Source organism: Engystomops pustulosus, chromosome 1, assembly GCF_040894005.1.
Source record: "Engystomops pustulosus chromosome 1, aEngPut4.maternal, whole genome shotgun sequence".
Lineage (NCBI taxonomy): Eukaryota > Metazoa > Chordata > Amphibia > Anura > Leptodactylidae > Engystomops > Engystomops pustulosus.
Genome location: NC_092411.1, coordinates 80,359,837 through 80,386,860, shown reverse-complemented (window position 1 = coordinate 80,386,860; position 27,024 = coordinate 80,359,837). Strand labels below are relative to the sequence as shown.

Sequence of the window (27,024 nt, the reverse complement as noted above, 5' to 3'; positions counted from 1 at the left end):
ATAATATAATACATTACTAAGTACAAAGAGTCATATGCAACTATAGGAGTGAGGGCCCTGCCCGCAAGAGCTTACAGTGTATGAGGATGAGGGGGTGACACAAGAGGTAAAAGAGCTTGTATGATGGTCCAGTTATTCGTTATAAGGGAACAGAAAAAAATAATTTAATAAATAAAAATGCTGCAGCTTGAACCAGTCATCAGCCGCCATCTTATATACAAAGTCCAAGGTCAATGGGATTGCAGAAAAACCTGTAGCTTGGTGTTTGCCGGATAACAGACAGAAGGAGGACACAGGGCGAGTTTGTAAATAGAGAGTTGAAATTTCATGCAAGTGTGATAGGCTTGCCTAAACAGATGGGGTTAAACAGCAGGTTTGAAACTTTGGATGTTACGTAGTGTGATAGTCCGGGGAAGGGCATTCCAAAGAATTGGTGCAGCTCAGGAGAAGTCCTGGAGACATGTGTGAGAGCTTTGAATTAAGTTAGAGCTTGTTCTTATATCACTGGCAGAGTGAAGAGTTCTGGTTGGGGTTATAGTGTACCTGTCACTAGCTACAAATTACATTCCTGGTGCCAAGTTCACTTTAAAAGGCACATTATTCCGATACTAGTTAACAAACATGATGTAAAAAGACTGGTCTTTTTGTAAAAGGTCTATAGCTAGAATATAATTTTCAATGTGATGAACTTTAGAAGATAATATTGTGTCCTGAATATATCATTATTATTAAGAGATTTTTTGTTTTTGTTTTACTGTATAAGGTGTCCAATAAACTTAAGAAATCTGTCAGCTGAGCACACAAATGGTTCATGTGGTTGACCCCAATCACTGCCAACAGACCTTTCATTGTAAAGAGGGTAGCTATTTTGATCTGTCTATAAATAATATCCTCTGCTTGGATAACACATGTTGTATTTTTCCATTTGGATCCTATTATTGTGTCTTAAGATAATTGACCCATGTGGTGTGTGGCATCATCTTTTAAATTGTATCTATATGCGCATTTGTCATTTGTATGCTACTAAGAAACCAGAACATAGTTGGCTTGAAGTTTTTGATGGCAAAATTGCTGATTTGATCATAGATTTGCATAATGCTTAGTTCAGACTCCAAAATTATAACCTCTACAGGACCAGTTTGTGCAGAAATGTAAGTTATTGTGATATTTAGGTACGTGAAAATATTACCTGCATATACACACTTTGGGGGGTATTTTTCAGGGCCTCTGCAAAGAAGCAAAGAAGCCCTGAAGTAATTGCAAAAGCTAGTTTATTGGTAGCACTTGTGATTATTTTACCTACCTGCATGTACCCTCCTTATGTATACACTTTCTAGACAAGATAGCCTGATTTATTTTGCTGACTGTTGAGGCTTATGTTTCCAGTTGTTCCATGTGAACATGACAACTCCATCTACACACACTCACAATTTGTTTAAGCTATTTTCTCCTGGGGGAGGCCTATGTGTATACATGTACATATTTCATATTGTAGATAATGTCTGGAATTGCACTTAGTTATAGGGGAACTTGTCAGCAGAAATAGATCTAATAAGCCACTACCAGTTTGACACTCACATTCAATAACGTTTGTGTTCCAGATAGCCCTTAATACTTAAATGGAGTGTAAAGTCTCAAACTATTGCTTCATTGCATTAGTGAGAACGGCACCCCCGTTCTCGCGAAGATTGGAGTCAGTGATTAGGATTGTGTGTGCCCCAGCAGTGGGACCACTACTGATTAGATTGTGATCTGGTATACTGTGTATATGGGACAACAAATTTGAGTTCTTATCCTTGCAACCTAACAAAGTTATATACAGAGGAAGTGTTCTGCCACCTAGTGGAGTTTAAGGATAATAGTAATGTGACATATTCTTCCAACTATAAACACTGTGGCATATTGATTATAAATGTAATACATACTGTACATGATGGGTGAGAACTTTACAAATGGATTCTTAGGTTGCGGTCACACAACAGAAATCATCAGTGTGGTCAGTGATAAACTGACAATTTCTGTCAGATTTCAGTCAGTTTCCTGTCAGATTTTGTTCAGTGTGTCATCAATTCTCATGCACTTTTTATCAGTATTTTTTCAAAAAGTAATGAACGTGGTGTAGATTTCCTATAGAAATATGTTGCACTTGCAGATGGCAAACACTAGAGAATGTAATGCTGCAGTTAAAACTAGACCTTCTTCAGACACAGTTTGCCCAGATGATAAATCTCATATGCTACACCGCGGTTGTCGAAACACAAGGCTAAATCCAAATCCAGCCTGTGGTCATGTGTTATCCGTTTCATCTCCCTGCCCCTATGCTGCTCAAGTCAGGAGTGCATCAAAGGGCCTATTGTACTCCGATACTCACCTTTTCCCACTCCCCCAAGGCAGCAGCAGTTTTCTTCTCCTCTGTGCAGCATCTGCACATGGCTCTGAAGTTGGCAGACGGGATGTTATCTCATTGTGTATTCTGGCTTTAAAGCCACTTACTGCTGCTGTAGAGTGGAGAAGAGAAGACTGCCGGTGCTTCGGGGGAAGCAGGGAAAGGTGGTTACATGTTTGTTGGCACTGTGATTATTGTCTACTATGGAGGCACTGTGAGTATTGGCTACTGTTTGTCAGACATTGTAACTAGTGGCTACTGTAGAGGCACTGTGACTATTGGCTGCTGTAGGAGCACTGTGACTATTGGCTACTGTAGAGGCACTGCGACTATTGGCTGCTGTAGGACATTGTGACTTTTAGCTAAAATAAGCCACAGTGCCACACTGTTGTGTGCACTGACACTAATGACTACTATAGGACATTATGATTATTGACTGAATGGGGGCATTTTGGGGACACCGACACTACAGGTTAGAGCTTGATGTTGTTACTGTTGCTCTAAAGGGAGAAGTTTAGTGCAATAGTGACTATATAAAAAGTGACAATGTGACTATTTGCCACTTTGTGAGGAACTATAACTATTGGCCATGCCAGTGTCTCAGGTTATTTAAAAGTATGCTCAGTATTGTGGTTGCCCTCAAATGGCTCCAATCATAATGGTAATACTCTATACATGTAATTACTAAACAGCTTGCTAAACCGTTACAGAGTAGATACATTTATATAGTAATAGAATTGCATCCAGCCCTTTTAAAGCAACCCCTGATACTATGCTGCTACTGCAGTTCACAGTAAGTGCTGAAGTAAAACACTCACTAAACTATTGTTGGCATATTTTGTGTATATGTAGAACATACATAATCTGTTGTGGGGGCACAGTGAATCCCTCTCCAGTTAAAATTAATGGCAGGCTGTTTAATCTTTTACTATACTTTTCATGGTGCTTTACAATATAATGTGAATTCTGTAAATCAGTGATATTTAGATGTCAGCTCATCAATAAATGGTAGAATAGAATGCTGTATATTAACCCCATCATGTTCACTCTCATGGCCACCACATGGTTCATGTTTGATAGGATTTGCGTATGCCCTAAGTGTATGCACAATAAAAAGAGTGTATTTAAACATTATAAGGCAAAAAAATAAACTGAGAAGCAGTTGTGAAATGCTGTGTGGGTGGCAGCATAATTCATCATGCGTTTCATTGATGACTGATGCTATTTCTCTGCATGTGTTATGTGTATGACATTCTAGGTGTTGTAGTCATATGATTTTATTTTAGAATAAAGCCTTCTATGCCTAATATATTTTGCAACATATTTGTTATAATACTAACAACAACAAAAAGAATAATAGTAAATGCTTCTCTATAGGGGTTATGTCTTAGATTTCAGACCTATATACCTGTAAAGATTGAAATAAGATTGATCTTGTGTAGTGTTACTTTGTAGTAAGCATTGACAGTGTGTCACCATGCAAAATAAGCTTTGGACTTGAGTTACCATTTACTTTTTTGCCATACTGCTATTTTTCATGTGTCAAAGAAAGCTACTCATAATGTTTTTTTTTTCATACATCTATAAGTAAAATTGAGGCAATTGAGTCACATTGTGGCAGTTACCAATTTCCTGGATAACAAGCTAAAGTGAAAATGTTCTTTGAATATGTATGTAAGATTTTAATCCCTGGGATTAAAGTGAGGTGAACTCGCTTAACCTGTTAGTCTATATGTAGTGGCATGTAAAGAAATAGAGAAAAACTCAGCTGGAACACAGTTATTCTTATTTTAGCACTGTAAAAGGTGAGGAAAAGATAAACATAAAAGAAAACTATAAAAAAAAGGATAAAGGCCACAAAGAATTCCAAAAGAAGAAGTGACATCTCATTTACACTGCTGTCCTGAAGGTTTTGTAGCTGGCCAGGTATGTTAGGTAGCTTTTATTAGTCACCACAAGACAGCAACAGATAATCTCCTGGGAGAGTGAAGAATTGGGGAGGGGATGATGAAATATCCTCACACATATTCCATTACATGTTCAGTACTGGAGAAATAAATCATTACATCGCCTTTAGAGAGTAACTGTAATTTCATATGATTTTTGACATTGGAACAGTGCCCCTTAGTTACAATGTAAGGCTCCATAGACCCCTCAGCATGAGCAGACATGTGCTGTGAGCCACAAGCAAGTTGGGGAAATAGGGGATCAGCATTGCTCACCTCTTCCTTCTCCATAGGAAGCTCACCGACCCAAATCGGGGCAGGAATTTGACCTGCCCTATCTCTTGTGGTGCAGCTGCCAGTGAGCTCACTGCCGTTTTTGTGTTACGTATGCATGGAGCCTTACTTATATGATGCTACAGCAAATCTCTCCGCCAGATTGAAGGCAGGTCTCTCTCTCTCTCTTTTTATGTTTGTTTCACAGCTGTGAGTGTTAACCTGCTCTCTCCTTGGCTGCAGTATGCCATGATCAGTATTTACCCCCCTTGCTGTAAGCCTACCTCTGCTCCCAGCCAAAGAGCTAGGAGAGAGCACACACAGCGCTCTCTCCACGCGCCTGCTCTGATGTCACTGCAGAAGTAGGCTTACAGCACGGTGGGTGGAATAAATTAAAACCCAAGTAAGCCGAAAGGTGCTCAGACGACGCAAGCCTGAGTGTCTCCGGCTCATTTACATATTTTTTTAGTTTTTTTCTGGGCCCTTTCTTTATATACTAAAAACTGTTCCAGTTAGTGCATAAAGAAACAGGCATCTAATGCTAGTCAAACTGATAGTAGATGTCCTTTAAATAATCAGGACTTTTCGTTGGCTGATACTGGGCCCTTTTAACCAGTCAACTTATACAACAGCACTTACAGTAACACTTTTTAAAACATATTGTTAGTATCATAGTATCATAGAACCTCTCTGCCGTCCCTGCTGTGACTAGTGCCTGAGGCAGACTATTCCACAGATTGACAGTTCTCATAGTAAAAAAGCTCTGGCCCCTATGGTGATTAAACCTTGTTTTCTCCAGACACAAACAAATTTCCACCATACTTTTTGTATGGACCATTCATATATTTATATCAATTATTCATGTTCCTTCTTAGTTGTCTCTTTTCTAGGCTAAATAACTCTAGGAACCCTCTCCAGCTTTAGAGCATCCTTTTTATGGGCTGCTTCCCAGAACTGGACAGCATATTCCAGGCAAGGCGGAACCAATGCCTTGTACAGTGGTAATATTACATCCCTATCCCGAGAGTGCATACCACTTTTGATACATGACAAGATCTTGTTGGCTTTAGAGGCAGTTGATTGACATGCTGTCAATGCTGTTATTTAATTTATGATGTACTAGTACCCCCAGGTCCTTCTCAACAAGGGACTCTACCAGATTTATTCCCCCAAGGACATATGTTTGTCATCATTGAACCTCATCTTCCAAGTGGATGACCAAACACTCAGTTTGTCCAAGTCACCCTGCAGCCTATGAACATCTTCCATAGACTGTATTACACTACACAGCTTGGCGTCATCTGCAAAAATAGACACAGTGCTATTAATTCCTACCTCTATATTATTAATAAATATATTACATAGTAGTGGGTCAAGCACAGAACCCTGGGGTACACACCTATAACTGGTGACCATTCCGAGTAGGAATCATTGACCACAACTCTCTGGATATGATCCTTTACCCAGTTTTCAATCCAATTGCAAATGATTCCTTTCAAACAAATAGACCTTATTTTACCCATCAGGCGTCTATGAGGGACAGTGTCAAATGCCTTTGCAAAGTCCAAGAACACAATTTCAACGCAGCTCCTCCACCCAGGCATATATTTACCTCTTCATAGAAGCAGATCAGGTTAGTCTGACAACTTCTATCCTTAGTAAACCCATGCTGGTTGCCACTTATTATACCATGTGATGTCACGTACTCCTATATGTAGTCTTTTTGCAACCCTTCCAATATTTTCTCCACAATTACGGTCAAGCTTACAGGCCTGTAATTTCATGGCGATGTTCTAGTGCCTTTTTTAAATGTTGGCACCACATTTGCCTTGTGCCAGTCACTTGGCACCGTACCAGTCATGGAATCTCTGAAGATTTTTTTTTATAGCGGCACAGTAATGACAGAACTGAGTTCTTTAAGAACTGTGGGATGTATCCCATCTGGTCCAGATGCATTGAGATGTTTTTATTGAGCCTATATTGGATCATGTCTACATTCAGCCAGGCTAGTATATTAAAGTCTACAATATATTTACAGTATATTACATTGCATTACCCATACTGGCACCACCCTGCCAGTACTTATGATCTAATCATATATTATTGTATTTACATATCGGAGGGCAATAACGGAACAACACAAGCCAGGACATGAAAAAAATGGACACAGCCAAAAAACAGAAGCAAAACGGAAACAATGTGAATGTGTGAATCAGCCTGTGAGAGCCAGATCTTTTGTTGCATGCCACCAATGACTAGGATCATTTATTGAACTATGCACAGTGATCTACACTAATTTTGACTGTAGTGTATTTAGATTTTCCCAAGAAAATTATGTTTTTGGTACTGGGCACTTCTCCTTACAGGCCAGAAGTTTAGGTTATATCCTAGAGAACTCATTTATGTCCATTCTAGCCTGATTTTCACAAAACTGGACAAAACTAAATACTGGAACATGCCTGAACCTGGAGTAAGTGATAGGACTTGTAAGAAGATGTCCAGGTTAGCTGTTCTATGTTTATTTAAATTGACCAGGAAATATGGACAAGTAGACTATTTAACGAAAGAAACTAATTTTCTGGATATTTTTGCTGCTTCACATATGTATATGAAAACTACATATAAAATGTAATAATTTATGATAAATTTATTTATATATTATTCTATTGGATTGTAAATAGAACAATACATTTTCAGTTCAAAGAGATATTCCAACCAAGTCAGTCAATTATTGGTCTCCTATTTACTTTAGTCACTGAGAGAAATTCTTTATTGTGTTTGTGCAGTTTTCTGTTTGACAAAGGCATAACAGACTCATATTATATAGGAATACGCACACACACTGGCTCACATTGAATATACAAAAATTCCTGTTTGTACATATGCAGCTGCAGAATGTACAGATCTCCCTATACACAGCATAAAAAACTGGACAAAAGGGAACATTCTGTTTTCATAGTTAAACCCATGAAAGGTAAGATAATGAAGTAATCAAGGTCATAGTTCATGTTTTTCTGAAATCGATTTATTTTTCTCATGTACATGAATAAAATTATTTTGCTGGTTCATATATCTATAAATAATTTACAATATATTACAATATGTTGAGCCATATCAAATATCACATTACATAAGACATGGTGCATTTGTTCTCCAGTGGAAAATGATGGTTCTGTAGATGTAACTTCACCCTGTGTAAATACACCATGCATATGATTAACAAGCAAATTTCAAAATATAACATATATACATTATATATATATATATATATATATATATATATATATATATATATATATATAAGACATACAGCAAGGGGTGTGTCTAGCAAAGTAGGTAATTAATAACTGGCACATACACATATAGAAAATTGCAGTTCAAACCATATCATTAATATTGTTAAAAATAAAACCTCACAGACAGAATCTCAAATCTATCTTCAAAAAAAGTGAGAAGTGTAACTTATGCAAGGTTCACACCGATGTTCGTTGGGTTCCATTCCCTTTTTTTTAATTAAATAGTGAGCAAAAAAAACGCAGCCAGTGTCTTTGTTTCACTATTAATAACTGAAGTGTAACAGAAGGTAACTTTCTTTTCATTGAAGTCAATGGGTAACTTCTGTTTTTTGTTGCCTCTTTGCTCTCCTGAAACTGAGTGTATCAGAGCATTGGGGGGAACTGAAACCAAAATCAATCGATAAAACAGCTTATCGTGCATAAAACAAGCTTGATACATTATGGTTCTCAGAATATGCTACCCCCTATCAAATGTATTTTGCTGCTGTTTGTTTGTGGGCAGCTAGGAACCCCTTGCATCGTATATCAGTACTCCCATCCTGTCCCTGACCAGCACACAGTCCAGTTTATATGGACCATGAATGGTCCAAAGTTCAAACTATGGTGCACCTATAATAGCCACATTTATGCTCAAATATAGATGTGGCAATTTGCATCCAAGTCCTTCCTTTTTTCCTACTGTGTTTTTGTGGTATTCTTTTTACATTGTAGCATATTGTAGTGCTTTAGGTGTGGTGGTTTGTGGCATTTATTTCCACAAAGACAAACAGAATCCTGATGTGGGAAACTGCTTGTTGGATGTGTGGGATGTTGTACTGCACATGAAGATTCACTAAGTTGCATGAACTGGAAAAAGAAATCACCTTTACTAAGCAAAAAATTGCATTTTAAAATGGATTGTCACTAATATACATTAATCAATAGCACATATTAAGTATAATCAACTTATCAAAGTACCCAGCTTGTCTGTTTTATGAAAAAATAGCATTTATAATGAAATAATAATTGTGGGGCATCTTTTCTTATAATCTATGTTGTGCAGATTGGAATTCCTCATAGAAATATGTCATTATTGGTAGACCCTCAAGTGGATGTTATTAGTTGGGGCATGTCATTGCACAGCTGTAATTGAAAATTAGAATTCAAACCCTGCAAAAGGGAAAAAATGCTAAATATACACCTAATAAGACTACCTGCACACCAACGTGTGCTGTTCTTTATCCACAAACAATGGATCTGTCCATTTTTGCAGTCTGTGTGTCATCAGTGCATATCAGTTTCTGAATGTCCGCAAAAGGGACAGCACACTGATGACACCTGTGTGACATCTGTACATTTCACATTTTACACTAACATGAACTGCAAACATGGGAAGAAGTAGAACATGCTCTGAGTTTTCTAGATCCTTTACACAGGTCCACGAAAAACATGTTCATGTGCATGAGTCCATTAGTGTAACCGTGTGCCATCCACAAAAAAAAAGTTACTGGCAAGAACTTTATGTAGTTTATAGAAATGTAGTTATCACTTAAATATTATCTGGATATTTATACAGTATTTATTATGTACCTGTGTAGATTTGGTGATCTTGTTGGCAATAGTCATACATTCAATCTCTAGCTGGTTATAACAAATATATCTGTATTTTTCTCTGATTCAACTTTAACTTTCACTTTCCAGCGTCTAGAAAAGATAAACATATTTAGAAATTATTTATGACATGTATAAATTCATTCTTAAATGCATTTACTGTATATTACAAAATCCTTTTATGAAGTTAAGTAAAAAAGCACCGGTGGTGAAATTTCAGTTTTTTGATTAGTAGTTATGACTGTACAAATGGGATACAATTCGATTTGATTCAAAATACTTCAAAAGTTATATAGTTAGAATATATTAGACCCACAGTAGTAGAGGTGCTGGAGTGACAGTGGATCTAAGATATTCTAACTACATAACTTTTGAAGTATTTTGAATCAAATCGAATTGTGTCCAATTTTGTGGTTCCCCATTTGTGTCGGTGGACGTTCATACATAACTTAATCAATAGAAAAGACTTAGGGTACCAAGGGTGTAGCAGATTTGTTTCAGCAAGTTCTGCGACTGCAAAAATCAGTATCAATCTGTGACCTGTTTTATCATCATTAAAACACTTATGAGTTTTTGGTTTACATCTGTACAATTATCTGTAGATTATTTGCAAAGAAGGGATTTATTGAGATCAAAATTTCTATATTCTATGTAATATTATTATGAAGCTGGGTGCAAAATATTACATTTTTCATATATATAAATCCTAAAATATAGTACACCTATACGAACTGAAGTTTTTTATCAAGATTCTTTTAAGGGTAAAAACCAACACAGGCCATAGTTACTAATAAAAGTTTGTGTGACAAAGTACCCAGCTGAATTTTGGATATAAAGGGGAGTTAGCACAGATGCAAAATACTAATGCTCATCCACTCATATTATTTCTATTTAGTGAGGCAATGGCTATTTAGCATTATAGTTGCACATATGTACAACTTCTACAAGGTTCCACTAGACTTACAAGGACCCAGTTATTAGATTATTAGCCTGTGTAAAAAGAGTAAAGATTAAGTCAAAATGTGAATTTTTTTATTCTTTTCAATATTAATAGGTAATATGGAACCCACTGTAGGCGGTAAGAAAACTAACAAATGATCTGTAACATGATCTCAAAGCAAAGGAAAACACCAGAATACTATTGTAAAGTGACCATTGTATACACCATTTTTATATATATTTTTATATAAATTGAAGAGGTTACCCAGAATTAGAAAAACCGTCCCGGGTTGTGTGTGGTATTACAATTTAACCTTATTAACTTTGATAGTTTCATTTGTAGCAACAGAAGTAACATATACAAAACATGGGCACATCTGCTAGTTCTGAAAAGATATTGTCTTCTGTTTGTACATAATATTAGGCTAAATTTTAATGACTTACATGCAAATTTTAGAGCAACAGCAGCGGAACATTTCATGAAGGGTCTTCTTTAAAGAAGCACATCCACTAATATACAGTAAAGGAGTCACAGCAGCATTAATACGGGGTAGAATAGCAATGACATCTGTGCATATGTTACCATTAAGTAAGCACCAGTCAACATATGTCAGAATACATACTATAGACCTTACAAATAATGGTCCCCACAGCAGAATAAAACTGGCTGATACTGCTATTATCAAATAAAGAGATTTCTTCTTATATTCCTTGTCTGGTCCTTCCACTCGGTTAAGCTGATATTTGGCTACTAGAAATAGTTTTATGTTGAGACCTATCATTATAGTGTAAGTTATTAGAGACCATATAAACATGCCAATAAGCTGGATCTTGAGAGCTATAACAGATGTGGCCAAGTTTTGTGAAATTAGTACTAAAAAAGTATAAAACCAAATAGCACTCAAAATCCCCGTGGTCTTGATAGGAGTCATTTTGTGAAAATACCACATGGGGAAACTGACCGCACAATATCGATCAGCCTGAGCTGCCAGAATAGTAAGATATGATATTCCTATAAAATTTACAGCTACAAACTTGGTATCATTTCTCCGTGGAAAATTTTCTCTGACATCAAACATGGCAATATAGTACCATGTAATTCCTGTACAGAAGTCGGAAATACAGGTGCTCATCATGTACACAAAGCGGTTTTCTTTCTTGAAGGAACCAGCTGTTATAATGGCCAAAAACACCAGTATATTACAGACCACTATTGTAGTAGCCAAGCAAGCGTGGAAGAACAAAAGGAAGATGTTTCCAAAATTTTCTGGAGAAACAGCGAGTGGGACCATGACCTCTGTGAAGGAAAAATGGAACTGACAATAGGTTGGCACATTAACTTTTATATGCAGTTATTCTCCTGATAATTCCTTAGAGTGCACATAGTGCTCCCTAGGAGAATTCCAGGAAACCGGGATAAGATGTAATTATGAGAATTCTCTATTCTCGTGTGCCATTGCGAGGCCAATGTCAAGAGAGTACAAGTTTATTCTGGGATTACGGTGAAATATGGTAAGATATTGGTAAATAGTATTTTTCCATTATCCATAGTCAATTCACTACTCAAAATAAAATGTTACCCCTATTTTGCAAACATTCATATGAGTACAACTGCAGCTAATCAATGATGTGTGAGACTTTTTATTAGCTTGGAAGGGCTAAACCATGGAATTCAAGAATTTTGTCATAGTAAACCTCACAGCTGATGTTAATGTGCACACCCTTGCTAAATACCAAGCATATACCCCAATGGTTTCTTCCTGGGAAGTGTTTCTTAAGATTGCACATAGATCTACATATCTTCCTTCACAATTACAAAATGGAAAATATCTCATCACCAGCTGGTTCTAGGTGTGGGTGGCTGTGGTAGATGTATATCACTAACTCTGGTCCAGCGTCTGGTCTGGCAATGGGTACGGCAATAAGTTTTCTGGCGTAATGTGTTTTCATACATTACATTAGGTGCTTGTTATTTCTTATTTAATGAATACTTTTTTTAACCCTTCAAGGATGCAGGGTTTTGTCGCTCATTTCTTGCTCTCCACCTTCAAAAATCCATAACTTTTTAATTTTTCTGTGTACAGACCTGTTTTGTGCTTAACAAGTTTTACTTCTCCGTCACATTATTTATTATTCCATGCCGTGTACTGGGAAGCTGGAAAATATTATAAATGTGGAAAAATTTTAAAAAAATCACGTTCCTGTGGTCTCAGTTTTTACGACTTAAACCGTGCGTTCCAAATAACACTTCTACTTCTCCTTTGGTTCAGTACAATAACGGTGATACTACATTTATATAAGATTTATTGTGTTTTAACACATTTTCAAAAGTTAAACAAATGTGTAAGAAGAAAAAAATTTGCAGGCTACTGACGCTTATAAGTTTTTCATACTTTGGTTTACGGAGCTGTGTTAGGTGTAATTTTTTGTGAAATGAGACGATGTTTTCATTGCGACATTTTGGTCACTTTTTATTCCATTTTTATTTCATGTAAAATGATGTAAAAATCATGTTTCGGATATTTGGGCACCATTTTCCGTTATGGGGTTCACCTCAGGTAATAACCTTTTTTATATTTTGATAGATCAGGCATTTTGGGACCCGGCAATACCTATTGTGTCTGTGATTTTTACTGTTTATTACGTTTTATATCAGTTCTAGGGAAGGGGGGTTATTTTAACTTTTAGGTTTTTAACTTTTTTTTTATTATTTTTAAAACTTTTTTCCTTTTTTTTTAGATCCTCTAGGGTACATTAACCCTAGATGGTCTGATAGTTCCTGCCATATACTGCAGTACTACTGTATTGCAGTATATGGCATTTCTGCACAGTACACATTACAATGAGCAACTGGCTCAATGTAACGAAACTGCAGAAATCAGACAGCCTCGGGTCCGATGAAGAACAGAGGCTGTCATGATAACCGATCGCCGCCCCCCGATGACGTTCAGGGGAGTGACGATCGGATCCAAGATCGTGGCGCCCACGCACCCCCGTCCTTTAAATGGCACAGGCAGCTTTGTCGGCGTCATCGGAGGAGTTAATAGCCATGATCGGTGCAAGCATCTGTATATGAAGAGGGCTCAGCCTGTGAGCACTCTTCATACACCCCCCGCAGCCATGTGTCGTACAGCTATGGTGCAGAGTGTCAAGGGGTTAAACACATTTCGTGATTGTAGTTGGTCTGCACCATGAATCTTCTTCACCCCGTTCCGATGACACAGAGTAGGTAAAAGCACAAGTGACTTAGCTGCTGTGTACAGGCAAGGCCGGCACCAGCACTGGGTATACCCAGTCAAGTGCCAGGGCCCAGAGCTGCTTGGGGTCCCACATAAGCTTGTACATAAGGAATTCATGCAAGGGGTTGTATCTAATGAATCCATAGGGCGTGAGTGGGGCATAATATTAAATACCAATGAAGGGACTGTTTGGGATGATAAACTAGGGAATATTTTATGGAACAAAGAGACTGTTTGTTTTAGTTTCTGAATTTTTTATGTTTCCATGTGAGTTTACTGCAAAGGGGCCCACTGAGGCTCTGTCGACCAGGGGCCTACTGAAACCTGAAGCCGACCCTGTGTACGGGTCACAATTTTGCAGGAGGTGGAAGCATAACAATTGTACAGCTCTTTTGATTTCTAGCACTTTAAAGTGTAGTGGGACATTCGACAACATTGAAGATTTGGACTGCTTGTAGAGGTAGTAGCTTGTCATACAAATAATAATACATACTATACACCTGGCTAGGCTTGACTACTTCATTCTATTTTTTTTTTTGGAGAAGCTGGTTGTTCAGGAAGGATTGGGATGGGGCCTCACTTTCAAGACTTTAACCATATGTGTCAGGAAAGCAGCCGGCGTATATGCTTAACATATACATTGACAACTAGTGGCATAGTTGTTGCCTCCATCTGGCCACTATACCTCTATTACATAAAAAAAATACAGGATGGAAAGATGTAGCAAGCGACGTATATGCGTTTAGTGGAGGCAATGGATGGCTATGGGAAATGTATGAAGAGGAGCCGGTAATGTCATTGTCCATATTAGGACAGTGACACCACTGGGGGAACACCCCATTCATCGGCAGCAGCCAAACTACACTCCTCCACCAGCATTTAGGGGTGAGGGGGTCCCAGGGCGATGTCTGACATTGATAACAAGGGTGATATGGGTTGAATGTGAGAAACCTGTTTCTCAGGTTATGGAATAATCCCAGGGATTTGTACAGGAAGCATGCTGAAGTTTATCATTATACACTTGCAAGTAAAATTGGATGCCTATTCTACATTTTGCATATATCTTAATCAACAATTAATATATGCCATTCTTTGCAACTTAAAGACACTGTTGTGACGGGTCTAATTTTATTTACTCTATAGTGCCTATATAACGAAACCTACCTACTATTTAAGGATCTTAATTTCAGATGTCAGCAGTCTGGTTAGTGCAGTTCTTGATATCTTCTCAAGTCATGGGCTCAGCTGTGACCTGCTTACCCTGCCTGTTTGTTTCTGGCTAATAGTTTTCATGCATAGCGGTGCATGTATTAAACTTTTGACTTGCCTTTCTTTTTCATTTTTGAGATATTTCATGGCGTTTGTGCTCATTTAAAACTTTTCTTTTGTCTAAAACAGACTCCTTTCAAAGTTCGCCATTGCCTAGTTTTCTGCAGTGTTACCTGAGTTATCACCTAAAAAAGTCGCAAATTTTGGTGCAATGGTGCAAATCTATGGCTGCCCGTGACAAGGCATAGAAAATAGCTTGGAAGCGGTTGCAACATTTTAGGACTTTTGTTTTAAGACCAAAGACCACATGTACCAATAGGGAAAAACAGCAAAGGTGCATCTGACCAGCAGAAAACCAAAGAAAAGTCCCAAAAAACGGACAATACCAGACTTATGACACATGTGCCCATAGTGTAGCACTTTTTAAAGCCTAGAAAGAGGACTGTGCCAATACCCCCAAAACATTATGCGTACCACCCAAGTGTTAAGAAGAAAGTAGTTAAGCTCATAATTGAAATCAGTGGCCCACAAATTAAAACTCTTTGAATTTTTAATCTGTTTTTCTCAGGCCTGTTATTCTTGGGTAAATTAAGAGAACCAAGTCCTATAATATGAAAAATAGATGGTAACATGATAAGGAAAAGCTAACTTTGCATCTATGGAAACTAACTGTTTATACAGTAGAATGCCAAAACCTTATGAATATACGTTAAATATAAAATTTAATATAGTTCATAATAAATTGCTATTTTTATCTTTGTATTGTAAGCATAGGAGGGAAAGGATTACTATAGGATTATAAGTATTATTATTCTATTTCCTTTAGTTCAGAGAATACCAGGATATTTTATCATATATGTTTGCTTTAGGACAGCAACAATTTATTTGTCACCACAAATGAGCACAATGGGGCACATTTACTTACCTGGTCCCGCGTGTTCCCGATCCGGAGTGTCCGACGAGAAGGAACTCTGCCGCGATTCACTTACATCTTGTGCCCGATATCCTGCATGTGTCAGTCCCCGCTTAGTTCCGCTGGAGTTCACCGCCTTCTTCCTGGTGCATGTAAGTGCATTGGATGCAACACAATTTTAAAGTTAAATCCCGTGGTTTGTCCGAATCCCTTGGATCGTTCGACTGCATGCCCCCATTTGTGTAGCATGAAAGCCGGCACGATTGGGCCAAAATCCGTTTGTGTGCCCTTCTTAATCCCTGTCTCGGTGGCGCGATCTCCAAAAAGTCGGAAAACCGGACGGAAATGCAGCAGCGGGACCCTTAGTAAATAAGCCCCAATGTGGCAGCAGGTTCTAGCAATTAAAGGAAATAACAATGGGTGTCATCCCTGCTAGTGGATATGGTAGTGCTTTTTGGAAGTATTTTTGTAATTAACTTCCTTTACTCACTACATACAGTAATCTAGGAGGGTAGGATCTTCTTTTATAGCGGGCAGTACAACCTTATTTTTTCTTGTCTAAGGATTCTTTCACATGAATGTAGGCTATGGCCCAGGCCAGGATACGGGTGTAGTGCAAATTCAGCTGGAGTGGTGGAGTGTGAGCGCTCTTTACCTCTGTACATGTGTCCTCACCATAATGCACTGTGCACAATGCACTTTTATGGCAACCGTATGCTAGCTGCCGTTCATACACTATATACAGTTGTGTGAAAGGGGCCTAAATCTGTTTAGTAAATGTAAAGATAACTGTAAAGTTACTTGACAAAAGTAGTTTTAGCACTTCTGGATAGAGCCTTTGACAACAATTCCAACAATACCTGTATCATGCTTCTGGCTTCTTCCTAGCCTGGGATATAGGGTTAATAGCACTGAAGTGAAGCTTTTCCTGAAGTAGGCAGGACTTCCTGGTTGTGACATCAGTTACTGTATAGGCAATGAGGCCATTAGAACTGAGGGCATTCACGTGAACGTGCACAAACCCCTCAGCCAATCAGGACACAGAATAAGTTTTACTGCTTGTACAGAGATCTAGTGCAGAGAAGGCAGGGAAGACAGAGCACTGGAGCTCTGCATCATACAGTAATCTACTACATCACAAAGAAGGAGATATATTAAAACATGTGCAACTTCACTATAAAACACCTATATAGAAATAAAAAGATATTGCAGCATCCAAGTATGTGTACAATATATACCGTATATACTCGTGTATAAGCCGAGATTTTCAGCACAAAAAATGCGCTGAAAAACCTGGCCTCGGCTTATACACGAGTCAATGATAAAAATAAATACATTAATACTCACCCTCCGGTGTCCCCAATGTTCCTCGCGGCTCCCGGCGGCTCCCGATCTGCGTCGCGGCTTCTTCACTCTTCACTGGCCGGGAGATCGCGCTGGCCGTCGCACACTGTGATGCGACGCTGTCGCCGCGGATGACGTCATCAGCGGCGACAGCGTGGCATCACAGTGTGCGACGGCCAGCGCGATCTCCCGGCCAGAGAAGAGTGAAGAAGACGCCGGGAGCCGCGATGGGGATCGGAAGCCGCCGGGAGCCGCGACGAACATCGGGGCAACAGAGGGTGAGTATTAAGTTTATTTCTTTATCTGTATAGGGGCTGCTATATACTGACGGGGGCAGGCTGTATACTACTGGGGACAAGCTGTATACTACTAGGGGCTGTGCTGTGTACTACTGGGGGCCGGCTGTATACTACTGGGGGCAGGCTGTATACTACTGGGGGCAAGCTGTATACTACATGGGGGCAAGCTGTATACTACTGGGGGCTGTGCTGTGTACTACTGGGGGCAGGCTGTATACTACTGGGGGCAGGCTGTATACTACTGGGGGCAAGCTGTATACTACATGGGCGCAAGCTGTATACTACAGGGGGCTGGCAGGCTGTATACTACTGGGGGCAGGCTGTATACTACTGGGGGCAAGCTGTATACTACAAGGGGGCAAGCTGTATACTACATGGGGACAAGCTGTATACTACTGGGGGCTGTGCTGTGTACTACTGGGGGCAGGCTGTATACTACTGGGGCCAGGCTGTATACTACTGGGGCCAGGCTGTATACTACTGGGGGCAGGCTGTATACTACTGGGTGCAGGCTGTAAACTACGGGGGGCAAGCTGTATACTACTGTGGGCAAGCTGTATACTACTGTGGGCAGGCTGTATACTGCAAGGGGACAAGCTGTATACTACTGGGGGCTGTGCTGTGTACTACTGGGGGCAGGCTGTATACTACTGGGGTCAGGCTGTATACTACTGGGGGCAAGCTGTATACTACATAGGGGCAAGCTGTATACTACATGGGGACAAACTGTATACTACTGGGGGCTGTGCTGTGTACTACTGGGGGCAGGCTGTATACTACTGTGGGCAGGCTGTATACTACTGGGGGCAAGCTGTATACTGCATGGGGGCAAGCTGTATACTACAGGGGGCTGGCAGGCTGTATACTACTGGGGGCAGGCTGTATACTACTGGGGGCAAGCTGTATACTACATGGGGGCAAGCTGTATACTACATGGGGACAAGCTGTATACTACTGGGGGCTGTGCTGTGTACTACTGGGGGCAGGCTGTATACTACTGGGGGCAGGCTGTATACTACTGGTAGCAGGCTGTATACTACTGGGGGCAGGCTGTATACTACTGGGTGCAGGCTGTATACTACGGGGGGCAAGCTGTATACTACTGGGGGCAAGCTGTATACTACTGTGGGCAAGCTGTATACTACTGTGGGCAGGCTGTATACTGCAAGGGGACAAGCTGTATACTACTGGGGGCAGGCTGTATACTACTGGGGGCAGGCTGTATACTACTGGGGGGCAGGCTGTATACTACTGGGGGCAAGCTGTATACTACTGGGGGCTGGCTGTATACTACATGGGGGCTGGTTGGCTGTATACTACATGGGGGCTGGCTGTATACTACACCCTCGGCTTATACTCGAGTCAATAGGTTTTCCCAGTTTTCGGTGGTAAAATTAGGGATCTCGGCTTATACTCGGGTCGGCTTATACTAGAGTATATACGGTGTATGTATATATATATATATATATATATATATATATATATATATACAGTGAAACCTCTCTAGAGGACCCCCTCCTAAAAGACTATCTTTTTAATTAAATCATTTTTCTTTTTTTTTCATTACCCAGTTTTCCTTAAATATCGAACTGATGCCTTGCCAGTTTGCCACAGAACGGGCTAAGGTTGCTTTTGTGATCAACCTTCTTTCCGGGAAAGCCTTGGCGTGGGCTACTCCCCGCTGGGACAGGAACAATTTGGTCATGGCTACTCTCACCGCGCTGAATTCTGGTCCGTCTTTGACAAACCTGCCCGGTCGTCTTCTGCTGAGACTGCACTGCTGAACCTGCATCAAGGGGACTCATCTGTTGGTGAATGAATCCACCCTGGTCGCATCCTTTAAAAAGGGACTGTCAGGACTGATTTCAGACGCACTCTCTAAACTGAGTGGTCTCATCTCTCTGGCCACTCAGATAGACATCCGGTTTGCTGTTCTCAGGAGCAGCATCTGGAACCACTGCAAGTCAGGACCCGTCATCTTTCCTACCTCGCCCCTGTCTTTCAAAAACTTTGACAGCAACTTTCCGTGTCAGCTGCAGAGGAACCGATGCAGGTGGATCCTCAGAATCGTTCCAGGCGACGACAGGAGGACCAGGGCCGGCTGTATACACACTACCCCCCTCTACCTTTATACACACTGCCCCCCCTCCCCCTGTATACACACTGCCCCCCCTCCCCCTGTATACACACTGCCCCCCCTACCCCTGTATACACACTGCCCCCCCTACCCCTGTATACACACTGCCCCCCCTCCTGTATACACACTGCCCCCCCTCCTGTATACACACTGCCCCCCCTCCTGTATACACACTGCCCCCCTCCTCCTGTATACACACTGCCCCCCTCCCCCTGTATACACACTGCCTCACCCCCTCCACCTCCTGTATACAAACAGCCCCCCATGTTCTCCCCCTTCCCTGGCCCTTGTTATGTCTCTCCCCCCTCACCTCACAGATGCAGGTCTGTGTGGTCACTGCTTTCCCCGGCAGGTCATGTGACCATGATGTCATCACAGGTCCTTCAGCCTCTGCAGCTCCTGCCCGGGAAAGCACGTGTACTCATCGCGATCTGTGTCCGGAGGACACAGATCGCGATGAGAGAGGGAAGGAACCTCCCATCCTGCTGACCCGGGGGCCCGAGTGGGCCCCTCCAGTACCCCGGGGCCCCGACACTTGCCCGGGTTAGCTGGGTGCTGGCGCCGGGCCTGAGGAGGACCTCTGTCTCTATTGTGCCAGCCTGGAATATTTCCTTCAGACTTGCCCACCCCGTCCTCAGCGTCTGGGTAACTCACTCATAAAGAGTGATCAGCTTAACAGCAATATATATATATATATATATATATATATATATATATATATACTCGAGTATAAGCCAACCCGAGTATAAGCTGAGGTACATAGTTTTACCACCAAAAACTGGAAAAACCTATCGACTCGAGTATAAGCCGAGGGTGGGAAATGCATTGGTCACAGCCTCCCAGTATATAGCTGCCAGCCCCCTTCAGTATGTAGCCTGCCAGCCCCTTTATGTATATAGCCTGCCAGCCCCTTATGTTTATAGCCTGCCAGCCCCCTTATGTTTATAGCCTGCCAGCCCCCATATGTTTATAGCCTGCCAGCCCCCTTATGTGTATAGCCTGCCAGCCCCCATATGTTTATAGCCTGCCAGCCCCCTTATGTTTATAGCCTGCCAGCCCCCATATGTTTATAGCCTGCCAGCCCCCATATGTTTATAGCCTGCCAGCCCCCTTATCGATATAGCCTGCCAGCCCCTTTATCGATATAGCCTGCCAGCCTCCTGTTGCCGGTAAAAAAATAATAAAGTTACTACTCACCATTCCGACGGCCCGGACAGCTCCTCTTCATCTTCATCTTCATGCCGCAAGTCCGCGGTAGCTCCATGGCCGCGCCTCCTCTGTTTTCATGCCGGCTCAGGGCCGTGACAGCTCCGTGCGCATGGCCCGCCCGGCGCACTCGGTGACGTCAACAGCGGCTGACATCACAGTTGAATGCCGGGCGGGCCATGGAGCTGCGGCATGAAGATGAAGAGGAGCTGTCCGGGCCGTCAGAATGGTGAGTAGTAACTTTATTATTTTTGTATACCCGAGTATAAGCCGAGTGTTGAATTTTTAGCACAAAAGTTGTGCTAAAAAACTTGGCTTATACTCGAGTATATACGGTAATTGCAAAGTCACTGGACACTTTAAAAGGGGGCTGGTGCTTGGCATCATTGTTTCTCTTCTGTTAACCATGGTTATCTCTAAAGAAACACGTGCAGTCATCATTGCACTACACAAAACTGGCCTAATAGGGAAGAGTATTGCAGTTAGAAAGATTGCACCTCAGTCAACAATCTATCGCATTATGAAGGAATTAAAGGAGAGAGGTTCCATTGTTTCCAAAAAGGCTCCAGGGCGCCCAAGAAGGACCAGCAAGTGCCAGGACCGTCTCTCAAAAGTGTTTCTGCTTTGGTATCGGGCTACCAGCAGTGCAGAGCTTGCTCAGGAATGGCAGCAGGCAGGTGTGAGTGCATCTGCACACACTGTGAGACTGCGGAGACTCTTGGAGCAAGGCCTGGTGTCAAGGAGGGCATCAAAGAAGACACTTCTCTCCAGAAAAAACATCAGGGACAGACTGATATTCTGCAAAAGGTACAGGGAGTGGACTGGGGTAAAGTCACTTTCTCTCTTGCATCTCCTTTCAGATTGTTTGGAACATCTGGAAAACAGCTTGTTCGGAGAAGACAAGGTGAGCGATACCACCAGCCAACTGTAAAGCATCCTGCAACCATTCATGTGTGGGGTTGGCTTTTCTGCCAAGGGAATCGGTTCTCTCCCAGTCTTGTCTAAAAACACATCCATGAATAAAGAATGGCACCAGAATGTCCCCAAAGAGCAACTTCTCCCAAGCGTCCAAGAGTAGTTTGGTGATCAACAATGCCTTTTCCAGCATGATGGAGCCCCTTGCCATAAAGCAAAGGTGATAACTAAATGGCTCAGAGAACAAAACCTAGATATTTTGAGTCCATGGCCTGGAAACTCCCCAGATCTTTATCCCATTGAGAACTTGTGGTCAATCATCAAGAGACGGGTGGACAAACGAAAACCAACAAATTGTGACAAAATGCAAGCATTGATTGTGCAAGAATGGACTGCTATCAGTCAGGATTTGGTCCAGAAGTTGATTGAGAGCTGCCAGGGAGAATTGCAGGGGTCCTGAAGAAGAAGGGTCAACACTGCAAATATTGAATTGCTGCATTAACTCATTCTAACTGTCAATAAAAGCTTTTGTTACTCATAATATGATTGCACTTGTATTTCTGTATGTGATAAAACATCTGACAAACCAGAGGGCAACAGATCATGTGAAAATATAATATTTGTGTCATTCTCAAATCTTTTGGCCATGACTGTACAGACAGTCCCCGGGTTACGTAGAAAATAGGTTCCATAAGTTTGTTCTTAAGTTAAATTTGTATGTAAACGAAACTGTATATTTTGTAATTGTAGATCCAGACAAAAACATTTTTTTGCCCAGTGACAATTGGAGTTTCAAAATTTTTTGCTGTAATTAGACCAAGGATTATTAATAAAGCGTCATTACAGACACCTTACAGCTGATCATTGCAGTCTGGGACTAAAGTAAAGCATCCAGAGAGCTTCACCAGAGGTCATAAGGGGCAGAGGGGTCCGTTTTTAACAAGTGTTCGTCTGTAAGTTGGGTGTCCTTAAGTAGGGGACCCCCTGTATATTAACCCCTTCCCGAGGCGCGCCGGCGGCTTAAAAGAGATGGCGCCGCATGGGCGCCGCCATCTTGTCGTGGATCGCCGCTCCCCGATGACGTCACGGGGAGCGGCGATCCGTCGCCATGGTAGCCTCGGGTGTTCCGAATACCCGAGGCTACTTCGTTTTAACCCATGCATTACAATGTGCTAATTGCACATTGTAATGCATGGGGAGTAGTATGGCAGTATATGTACCCCCCTTTCCCTAGAACTGATATAAAAATAAATAAACAGTAAAAATCATAAACACATTAGGTATCGCCGCGTCTGAAAATGCCTGATCTATCAAAATATAATAAAGTTTTTTCACTGCATTTAACCCCGTAACGGAAAATAGCGTCCAAAGTCGAAAATGTCATTTTTTTGCCATTTTGAAAAATATAAAAAAATTCATAAAAAGTGATCAAAAGGTCGCACAGTCCCAAAAATTATAGTAATGAAAACGACATCAAAATTCGCAAAAAATTACATTATCCACAGCTCCGTACACCAAAGTATGAAAAAGTTATTGGCGCCAGAAGATGGCAAAATAAAAAAAAAATAATTTTGTACAGGAGGTTTTAATTTTTTTAAATGTATGAAAACATTATAAAACCTATACAAATTTGGTATCCACATGATTGTACCGACCCAAAGAATAAAGTAGACATGTCATTTGGGATGCAGAGTGAAAGCTGTAAAATCCAAGCCCACAAGAAACCGTCGCAAATGTGGTTTTTCACCATTTTCACTGCATTTGGAATTTTTTTCCCGCTTCCCAGTACACGCCATGGAATATTAAATACTGTCACCATGAAGTGCAATTTGTTACGCAGAAAATAAGCCATAACTCAGCTCTTTATGTGGAAAAATAGAAAAGTTATAGATTTTTGAAGTTGGTGAGTGAAAAATGGAAGTGAAAAAACTAAAAAAGGCCAAGTCGTTAAGGGGTTAAGATCATACTAATGATTTTGTATTGGATATGTGATCTGATTTAATTTGATATGTCTTAAACTAAAAATATAAACATTACATTGGCTAAATTTGGAATGTGAAAAGTAGCGAGTTAATAATGTTTTTTGATAAGTGGGTTTATAAACTTTATAATATAATAAGAACAGTTAAGCTAAAATGATCCCTGTAGTTTCTTACACAACACTTTTCTTTTGTACAAAGTAAAATATGATTACAAGTCTGATCAGGGCCCAGGGAATACATAGATCACAAATTCAGGCATAATTTGTTCTGAGTTTTCTCCAGGCTTACCAAGGATCAGTGAAAACACATTGATGTGCACAGTGTCGGACTGGAGTACCTTGGGCCCACCAGAGAAAATATTTTTTTGGGGCCCACCTTTCATGTAAATAGAAAGAATACTAGAAAATACGAGACATGTTGGGGCAGATTTACCAGAAGCATTTAACATTAGACAGCATAGACAGACAGATTTATACTGCACCAGATATCATACAGCCTCGCAATGTACTTATCTGGATGATAAATATGTTGTAGTATAACATAAATTTGTCTAAATTTGCACCTCTTCTTAGTTGGTTTAGATTACGCCAAAAAATACGCCTGATTTTGGGGAACTGGTACTGAGGCATATCCCCTTTAGTCATATTAATTGTACAATTGTCTAAAACTGCACTGTAGCTCCATGTATAGCTGTGTACTGTGGCTGTAGCTCCATGTATAGCTGTGTACTGTGGCTGTAGCTCCATGTATAGCTGTGTACTGTGGCTGTAGCTCCATGTATGGCTGTGTACTGCGGCTGTAGCTCCATGTATGGCTGTGCACTGCGGCTGTAGCTCCATGTATAGCTGTGTACTGTGGCTGTAGCTCCATGTATAGCTGTGTACTGTGGCTGTAGCTCCATGTATGGCTGTGTACTGCGGCTGTAGCTCCATGTATGGCTGTGTACTGCGGCTGTAGCTCCATGTATGGCTATGTACTGTGGCTGTAGCTCCCTGTATGGCTGTGTACTGTGGCTGTTGCTCCATGTATGGCTGTGTACTGTGGCTGTAGCTCCATGTATGGCTGTGTACTGCGGCTGTAGCTCCATGTATGGCTATGTACTGTGGCTGTAGCTCCCTGTATGGCTGTGTACTGTGGCTGTAGCACCATGTATGGCTGTGTACTGTGGCTGTAGCTCCATGTATGGCTGTGTACTATGGCTGTAGCTCCATGTATGGCTGTGTACTGCGGCTGTAGCTCCATGTATGGCTGTGCACTGCGGCTGTAGCTCCATGTATGGCTGTGCACTGCGGCTGTAGCTCCATGTATGGCTGTGTACTGTGGCTGTAGCTCCATGTATGGCTGTGTACTGTGGCTGTAGCTCCATGTATGGCTGTGTACTGCGGCTGTAGCTCCATGTATGGCTGTGTACTGCGGCTGTAGCTCCATGTATGGCTGTGCACTGTGGCTGTAGCTCCATGTATGGCTGTGCACTGCAGCTGTAGCTCCATGTATGACTTGTGCAGTGTGACAGTAGGGTTAGGGTCTGTAGCTGTGTAGTGCGGATGTGACTCCATGTATGAATGTCACAAGACAGATTCTGCAGAATTGTTAGCTCATGGGTAATACAAGCATCTGGTGACTTACAGGTGCCATCTAATTGGACAAGTTCTCTTTCATCTTCTTCTTAGACCTATGCCACAATGTCAGCTGCTACCAGCCACGACTTGTCTCTGCAGACTAAGCAACACAAAAAATGTAGGTTAACTTCATTACAGTTATCAAAAACAATTCCCAACAGTAGGCAACTTGAAAATGCTGACTCCACTGTATTGGGTATCATAATAGTGCCATAGTACCAGTACACCCCCCAAAGAAGCCAAGTCTCAGGGGCCCCTCCTTGCAATGTAGCCATTATAGTCATTGCTCCACCCAGTAGCCACTATAATCACTGCCCTACCACAGCTTCCATCCACAGACCCCTCCCCCACAGCATTCATTTCAGGGCCCCTCTCCTCCCACAAGAGCATCTATTACAGGCCCCCCTTCCCCTCACAGCATCTATTACAGGCCCCCCTTCCCCTCACAGCATCCATTACTGGGCCCCCTTCCCCAAAAGCATCCATTACAGAGCCTCCTCCCCTCACAGCATACATTACAGGCCCCCCTTCCCCTCACAGCATCCATTACTGGGCCCCCTTCCCCAAAAGCATCCATTACTGGGCCCCCTTCCCCAAAAGCATCCATTACAGAGCCTTCTCCCATCACAGCATCCGTTACAGGACACCCCCCTCCCCTCACAGCACACATTACAGGACACCCCCCTCCCCTCACAGCATACATTACAGCCCCCCCTCTCCCATAGCATACATTACAGGCCCCCCCTCTCCCATAGCATACATTACAGGACACCCCCCTCCCCTCACAGCATACATTACAGCCCCCCCTCTCCCATAGCATACATTACAGCCCCCCCTCTCCCATAGCATACATTACAGGCCCCCCCTCCCCCATAGCACACATTACTGGGCCCCCCTCCCCCATAGCATACATTACAGCCCCCCCCTCCCCCATAGCACACATTACTGGGCCCCCTCCCCCATAGCACACATTACTGGGCCCCCCTCTCCCATAGCACACATTACTGGGCCCCCCTCTCCCATAGCATACATTACTGGGCCCCCCTCTCCCATAGCATACATTACTGGGCCCCCCTCTCCCATAGCATACATTACAGCCCCCCCCCCCCATAGCACACATTACTGGGCCCCCCTCCCCCATAGCACACATTACTGGGCCCCCCTCCCCCATAGCACACATTACTGGGCCCCCCTCCCCCATAGCACACATTACTGGGCCCCCCTCCCCCATAGCACACATTACTGGGCCCCCCTCCCCCATAGCACACATTACTGGGCCCCCCTCCCCCATAGCACACATTACAGCATTACTGGGCCCCTTAAACTTACCTCCTCATCATTGGCTGCTGACTGTCCTGCTCCGCGGGCCCGCCTTACGACGTCATGCACACCCTGCTATGTGCTTTCGGCAGACGCGCACTTAGACATATGCCGGCAGCTCGCGCAATGACATCATTGTGCGCGACCGTGCCGGCCGTACCATGTGACCTAGTGCTGGCGGAAACAGCGTCCGCCAGCAACCGATCACTGGTATTACTAGGCCTATCTGATTGCAGGTGTTCGGACCCAGGGCCCACCGGAGGTTTCTCCGGTTCTCCGGCGGGCCAGTCCGACACTGGATGTGCATAGGTCCATTGAAATTAATGGGGCTTATTTACTAAGGGTCCGCGG

General features: G+C 42.0%; 1 long non-coding RNA gene across 1 annotated transcript; it reads right to left on the bottom strand.

The window, feature by feature from the left end:
• Positions 1-7,706: 7,706 nt before the first annotated feature.
• On the bottom strand, positions 7,707-16,806 carry LOC140076011 (uncharacterized). The gene is made up of 3 exons (XR_011849500.1): positions 16,712-16,806; positions 9,471-9,584; positions 7,707-7,796 (listed from the first exon to the last, which is right to left on the bottom strand). It is a non-coding gene; the product is annotated as an uncharacterized lncRNA (long non-coding RNA).
• Positions 16,807-27,024: the final 10,218 nt, after the last annotated feature.